This window comes from Salvelinus sp. IW2-2015, linkage group LG17 (assembly GCF_002910315.2).
Source record: "Salvelinus sp. IW2-2015 linkage group LG17, ASM291031v2, whole genome shotgun sequence".
NCBI classification, from domain to species: Eukaryota; Metazoa; Chordata; class Actinopteri; order Salmoniformes; family Salmonidae; genus Salvelinus; species Salvelinus sp. IW2-2015.
The window spans coordinates 1,012,158-1,020,584 of NC_036857.1; positions in this window are offsets into that span (position 1 = coordinate 1,012,158).

An 8,427-nucleotide genomic window follows, 5' to 3' on the forward strand; every position below is an offset into this window, starting at 1 on the left:
AAATATGTGGTTTTGAGAATATTTAAACTTTCAACACCATTACAAGTCCAATACAGCAAATGAAAAGATAAACATCTGGGAATCCAGTCAACATGTCCCGATTTTTAAAATTTTTTTACAGCGAAAACAACACGTATATTTATGTTAGCTCACCACCAAAATACAAAAAGCACAGACATTTCTTTCACAGCACAGGGTAGCTTGCAAAAAACCAACCCACAACTAACCAAGAACCAACCAAACTAACCAAGAAACAACTTCATCAGATGACAGTCTTATAAACATTTATACAATAAATCTATGTTTTGTTCGAAAAATGTGCATATTTGAGGTATAAATCAGTTTTACATTGCAGCTACCATCACAGCTACCATCACAAAATAGCACCGAAGCAGCCAGAGTAATTATAGAGACCAACGTGAAATACCTAAATACTCATCATAAAACATTTCTGAAAAATACATGGTGTACAGCCAAATGAAAGACAAAGGCCTTGTGAATCCAGCCAATATTTCAGATTTTTTAAGTGTTTTACAGCGAAAACACATATAGCATTATATTAGCTTACTACAATAGCCTACCACACAACAGCATTGATTCAAGGCAACAGTATTGATAGCGACAAACCAGCAAAAGAGTATTAATTATTCCACTAACCTTCATAAACTTCATCAGATGACAGTCCTATAACATCATATTACACAATACATATATGGTTTGTCGAAAATGTGCATATTTAGAGCTGAAATCCGTGGTTATACATTGTGAAAATGTAGGCAACTATTTTCCAAGAATCTCCGATATATTTCTGACACTCACCTATTCTGACCAAATAACTATTCCATAAACTTTACTAAAAAATACATGTTGTATAGGAAATGATAGATACACTAGTTTTAATGCAATCGCCGTGTTAGAATTCTAAAAATAACTTCAGTACGACATACAGCTTACGTTATAGCGAGACACGGCCAAAACTCAAGGCGGAAAACACAACAACACATTTTTCGACAGAAATAGGAAATAACATCATAAATGGGTCCTACTTTTGTTGAGCTTCCATCAGGAATCTTCGTATCTTGTGGTCCTTTGTCCAGAACAATCCATTGTTTTGGATTTAGAATGTCCTCTTCGTCTGTTGATTTAGCAATCAAAACTAGCCAAGTGGCGCGAGCTGTCCATCGTGAACAAACGCAGAGAACGAACACGCCAAACTCCTGAAAAAAATTCAATAATCTGATAAAACTATATTGAAAAAAAACATACTTTACGATGATATTATCACATTTATCAAATAAAATCAAGCCGGAATATTTAGACGTCTATAACGAATGCTTTTCAAGAAGCCAAATACTGATGACCTTTCTGCGCCTTTCCTGAACAAAGGAATTTGGGTCATGTCATTCAAGCTCTCTCTTTTGACCAGATATACGAGAACCCCATTTCACCTCTCACAGCCTATTGACATCTAGTGGAAGGCGTATGAAGTGCATGTATACTAATAGATTTCAAGCAAATTATAGGGAGGCCCTGGAACAGAGCCTCGATTTCAGATTTTTCACTTTTGACAGGAAGTTTTGCTGCAAAATGAGTTCTGTTTTACTCACAGATATAATTCAAACGGTTTTAGAAACTTTGAGAAGTGTTTTCTATCAATAGTAATAATATGCATATTGTACGAGCAAGAATAGAGTACGAGGCCGTTTAAATTGGGCACGATTTTTTCCCAAGGTGAAAATAGCGCCCTCTATCCCTCAACAGGTTTAAAGGTCCCCAAAGCACACACATCCCAGGGTCGCTCCTCTTTTCAGTTTGCTGCGCTAGCGACTGAAACGAGCTGCAAAAAAACACTCAAACTGGACAGTTTTATTACAATCTCTTCATTCAATGACTAGTCATGGACACTTTTTAACTGACAGTTGTGGCTGCTCTGCGTAATGTATTGTGTCTCTACCTTCTTGCCCTTTGTGCTGTTGTCTGTGCCAATAATGTTTTACGCATGTTGTGTTGCTAACCATGTTGTTGTCATGTTGTGTTGCTACCATACTGTGTTGTCATGTGTTTGCCTTATGTTGTTGTCTTAGGACTCTCTTTATGTAGTTGTGTCTCTTGTCGTGATGTGTGTTTTGTCCTATATTTTAATCCAGCCCAAGTCCACGCAGGAGCTTTTGGTAAGCCTTCATTGTATATAAGAATTTGTTCTTAAGTGACTTGCCTTGTTAATAAAATGTTTTATTTGGGGGTCTCTTTGTAGAAAAAGCTAGCTAGCTCAGCCAGCCATTGGCTAGGCCTTCAGAAGTGGGAATACATTCAACTTTATTGGAGCAAGAATTTGGAGTGACAGTGGAACGATCCAATCATATTTTTTGACTTGCAATGGCGGGACCGTAAAAAACAAAGTGAGGTGTGTCTAGGGCTGCAGTCCAAAACTCAAAGTAGACAGCCCTCAGCCCTAAACCCTCAGCCCTTGAATTATGTTTTACATCGTCACATCCGAGTGTACCTTAAATGTCCGTTTCCCCAAGTGAGGGATAGTGATGATCGGAGAGAACATCCTTAGTGGAAATCTTGAAGTTGAGCTTACAACCAACCAACCTAAAGCTATTCATGTACCTAGAAAGCTAATGTAGCTATCTAGCTACAGTTACTCATACTAGCTGGCTAGCTAGGTTTTATAGTTTGGTCATTATTCCAATACATTTCAGAATTCCCCAAAATATGTGGGATGAAAGCTACGTTTATAGGCTCCTCACTCCGAGGACTAAGCCAAATTTGCCAACACTAAAATCAATGTCATATATATATATATATATATTTTTTTTTAGAAAGCTAGCATCATCCATAATAGGTTGGGGTCTGCCTTTTTTTAAAGAAGAAGACAGGAGCGCAAGAGAAAATAATCAGTGTTGCAAGCAGTGGTTTTGTGACAATGTTAGCGTAGCTTGTGTTGTAGTAGTGTATGTCAGCTAGCTTGTGTTTGTAATAGTGTCGATCAAATCAATCAAATTTATTTTATAGCCCTTCGTACATCAGCTGGATATCTCAAAGTGCTGTAAGAAACCCAGCCTAAAACCCCAAACAGCAAGCAATGCAGGTTGTTAGAAGCACGGTGGCTAGGAAAACTCCCTAGAAAGGCCAAAACCTAGGAAGAACTAGAGAGGAACCAGGCTATGAGGGGGCCAGTCCTCTTCTGGCTGTGCCGGGTGGAGATTATAACAGAACATGGCCAAGATGTTCAACATGTTCATAATGACCAGCATGGTCAAATAATAATAATCACAGTAGTTGTCGAGGGTGCAGCAAGTCAGCCACCTCAGGAGTAAATGTCAGTTGGCTTTTCATAAGCCGATCATTAAGACATTTTATAGCCAATCATCATGATGTTAGCTAGCATGTGTTGTATAAGTGTGATGTTAGCTAGCTTTGTGTTGTAGTTAGTAGTGTTAAACAATGTTAGCTAGCTTGTGTTGTAGTAGTTGTGATGTTAGCTAGCTTGTGTTGTAGTAGTGTGATGTAGCTAGCTTGTTGTCTGTAGTAGTGTATGTCAGCTAGCTTGTGTTGAGTAGTGTAACACATCGGTTAGTTAGTATGTGTTGTAGTAGTGTTGATGTTAAGCTAGCATGTGTTGTAGTAGAGTAACAACGTTAGTTAGCTTGTTGTTAGTATGTAATGTTTATAGTATGTGTTTGTAGTAGTGTGATGTTAGTTAAGCATTTGTAGTTAGTGTAACACGTTAGTTAGCTTGTTGTAGTAGTGTTTAATGTTAGTTAGTATGTGGTTGTAGTAGTGTGAATGTTAGTTAGCATGTGTTGTAGTAGGTGTGATGGTTTAAGCCATGTGTTTGTAGTAGTGGTGAGTGTAGTTGCATGTGTTGTAGTAGTGTAACAACGTTAGTTAGCATGTGTTGTTAGTAGTGTAATGCATCAGCTGTTTTATTAACTTCAAGTGGAATGTTGTTGCTAAATTTGCTTTGGCATCACCCTTTTCAAAGATTAACTTTCAAACCGATGTTTCTAATTGATATCTGGTGAGTGGCAATGGTTTTTCTATTTGGCAGCTCGCGGCTGTTTGCGATCTGTTTGAAAAACGACTGTGAAACATAGTTTGCAATTTACACTGTTAGAATTCAACGGTTAGTGTGATGAAAACGTGATAAAAATATATTTTTAATGAGACAGTAGTAGCTGATTTGTTAATATCATTTTGCGAAATTAAATGGTGTGCTTTTGTAATAGATATGATTTTCATGTGGGGCTTACTGGAGTGAATGGGAATGTTTATTTCTGTAACATTATCTTGATGCTGTGTGTGACTCCTGTCTATCAGCTTTGAGTCTGTGTTTGATCAAAAACGGGCTCTTCTTCATCGACCATGGATGCCCAGGTTATTACCGGCCGCGGTCCTTTCAGCACCATGCGCCTGTCATCTTTGCGAACTACTGTTTTGTCGCCTATTGGTGCTAGTTGGTTTCTTCTCGCTTCCCACGTTAATGCTGTGTGTCACGTGTCCATGACTGAGTGTTTCCATGTGGCAGCAGCCTGAACCACAGCCAGGCCTGTTCCCTGATCATTCAAAGTCATCAAAAAAGTATTGCTCCCCGACAGAACCAAGAACGGTCCGACTACAGAAGATAAAATCTCGGCACAATTAAAGTGATGCTGTGTGTTCTGTTATTTTCTTAGATTTTTTTTTTAAATACAAAAGTAAATTGGAAGAATTTTTGGTCCCTCTGAATTCCTAGGTTCTAATAGTCACGGTGATTTGAGTCTCTATGTAGGGACAGCGCCTCTCTGAGTTAGTTCAAGTTTTGCAACGGAATTGCCGCCATCCCATCCACGATTCTGTTCGGGTAGGTTTGAATAGTCCACTGATACAAAATTGTTTTGTTGGGGCAAATCCAATACAAACACATTACTGGAGTACCACTCTCATTTTTTCCAAAGATAGGGAAGCTGCATCATGTTATGGGTATGCTTTGTAATCATTTAAGACTGGGGGATTTTTTTTTCAGGATAAAAAAAAATGGAATTGGAAACTAAAAGCACAGGAAAAATCATTAGAGGAAGATCTGGTTTCAGTTTGCTTTTTTCACCAGACATTGGTAGATTTAATTCACCTTTCCAGAAGGGACAAGATAACCTAAAAACACAAGGCCAAATCTTACACGTGGAAGTTGCTTACCAAGAAGACAAGTGAATGTTCTGAGTTGGCCCGAATTACAATTTTTGACTATTAAATATGCTTTGAAAAATCTTATGGCAGATCTCGAAATGGTTGTCTAGCGATGAATCAACAACCAATTTGACAGATCTTTGAAAAGAATCTTTAAGAATAATAATGTGCAAATATGTAACAATCCAGGTGTGTGAAAAGCTCTTACAGACTTACCCAGAAAGACTCCCAGCTGTAATCACTGGCGTGTTCCTAAAATCATTCACACTCAGGAGGTGTGAAAACTTAATGTAAATAAAGTGTGTAAACATTTCTTAAAACATGTTTTCACGTTTGTCATTGTGGGGTATTGTGTGTAGATGGGTGAGAAAAGGTGTTGAAGGGCTCATGAATACTTTCTGAGGCTGTATGTAATCGATCCACTCACTGCAGGGTTTTAGGAAAGAACGTTAAACGGGACGGACTGGGACCAAAACCGTCCGGGAATTTCTAAACACACCGGCCCATTTTGTTCTTCAGATAATAATAGTAAATACTATACTAAGCTCTATACATATAGATAAATTTACTATTACTAGTCTCTACTGTTCTGACCTAGCTCTGCTAGTCTGCTTTCTTTCAATCATCTTAACTAGCATCTCTACTGTTGCTGGCTGTGAGGAATGGGATTAGTTAGGCTGTATAGACAGAACATTTCCAACCTCCACCTCCCATCCCCAGGGGGCAGCAGAACAGAAGCATCCACATTTGACCAGGTGTCTTGTAGCAGACAACACTATAACGACCTGTTCAGGAGCCATTCATAACCTGGAGTAACACCGGTTAGCAACAACTCAAGAAGACTTGACGTGATATAAACTCTAAAAATGAACAAACTACACCTGGATTACCATTTTATTCCACCATGTTTTGTTTATCGATATGACATTTAGAATTAATTGTATTAGAATCAACCTCTCACAGCCTATTGACATCTAGTGGAAGGCGTATGAAGTGCATGTATACTAATAGATTTCAAGCAAAATTATAGGGAGGCCCTGGAACAGAGCCTCGATTTCAGATTTTTCACTTTCTGACAGGAAGTTTGCTGCAAAATGAGTTCTGTTTTACTCACAGATATAATTCAAACGGTTTTAGAAACTTGAGAGTGTTTTCTATCCAATAGTGATAATAATATGCATATTGTACAAGCAAGAATAGAGTACGAGGCCGTTTAAATTGGGCACGATTTTTTCCCAAGGTGAAAATAGCGCCCTCTATCCTCAACAGGTTTTAAAGGTCCCCAAAGCACACACATCCCAGGGTCGCTCCTCTTTTCAGTTTGCTGCAGCTAGCGACTGAAACGAGCTGCAAAAAAACACTCAAACTGGACAGTTTTATTACAATCTCTTCATTCAAAGACTCAGTCATGGACACTTTTACTGACAGTTGTGGCTGCTCTGCGTAATGTATTGTTGTCTCTACCTTCTTGCCCTTTGTGCTGTTGTCTGTGCCCAATAATGTTTGTACCATGTTGTGTTGCTACCATGTTGTTGTCATGTTGTGTTGCTACCATRCTGTGTTGTCATGTGTTGCTGCCTTATGTTGTTGTCTTAGGWCTCTCTTTATGTAGTGTTGTCTCTTGTCGTGATGTGTGTTTTGTCCTATATTTTAATCCCAGCCCAAGTCCACGCAGGAGGCCTTTTGGTAAGCCTTCATTGTATATAAGAATTTGTTCTTAAGTGACTTGCCTTGTTAAATAAAATGTTTTATTTGGGGGTCTCTTTGTAGAAAAAGCTAGCTAGCTCAGCCAGCCATTGGCTAGGCCTTCAGAAGTGGGAATACATTCAACTTTATTGGAGCAGAATTTTGGAGTGACAGTGGAACGATCCAATCATATTTTGACTTGCAATGGGCGGGACCGTAAAAAACAAAGTGAGGTGTCTAGGSCTGCAGTCCAAACTCAAAGTAGACAGCCCTCAGCCCTAAACCCTCAGCCCTTGAATTATGTTTTACATCGTCACATCCGAGTGTACCTTAAATGTCCTTTCCCCAAGTGAGGGATAGTGATGATCGGAGAGGAAACATCCTTAGTGGAAATCTTGAAGTTGAGCTTACAACCAACCAACCTAAAGCTATTCATGTACCTAGAAAGCTAATGTAGCTATCTAGCTACAGTTACTCATACTAGCTGGCTATCTAGTTTTATAGTTTGGTCATTTATTCCAATACATTTMAGAATTCCCCAAAATATGTGGATGAAGCTACGTTTTATAGGCTCCTCACTCCGAGACTAAGCCAATTTGCCAACACTAAAATCAATGTCATATATATATATATATATATATCAGTGGGGCAGAGACAAGTATTTTGATACACTGCCATTTTGCAGGTTTTCCTACTTACAAAGCATGTGAGAGGTCCTGTCAGATTTTTTATCATAGGTACACTTCAACTGTGAGAGAGCGAAATCTAAAACAAAAATCGCAGAAGAATCAGGCATTGTATGATTTGTTAAGCTATAATAATTTGCATTTTATTGCATGACATGAAGTATTTGATAGCATCAGAAAAGCAGTGAACTGAATATGTTTGGTACAGAAACGCTGTTAGTTTGCAATTACAGAGATCATACGTTTCTGTAGTTCTTGACCAGGTTTGCACGTAACACTGCAGGCAGGGATTTTTGGGCCCACATCCTCCATACAGACCTTCTCCCAGAATCCGCTTCAGGTTTCCGGGGACCCTGTCGCTGGGTATACGGACTTTCGGCTCCCTCCAAAGATTTTCTATTGGGTTCAGGTCTGGAGACTGGCTAGGCCACTCCGTAGGACCTTGAAGATGCTTCTTAACGGAGGCACTCCTTAGTTGCCCTGGCTGGTGTTTTTCGGGTCTTGTCCATGCTGGAAGACCCAGCCACAGGACTCAGTCTTCATGCTCTTTCACTGAGGGAAGGGAGGTTGCTTGGGTCAAGATCTCGCCGATACATGGCCGCCATTCCATCCTCGCCCGTCAAATACCGGTGCAGGTCGTCCTGTCCCCTTTGCAGAAAAGCAATCCCCCAAAGAATGCATGTTCCACCTTCATGCTTTCACGGGGTTTGGGATGTGTTTCTTGGGGTTGTACTCATCCTTGCTATTTTCTGCCAACCCACGGGCGAGTGGGAGTTTAGAGGAAAAAGCTCTATTTTTGTCTCATCAGCACATGACTTCTCCCATTTCCTCCTCTGGATGCATCGCAGATGGTCATTGGCAAACTTCAGACGGGCCTGGACTG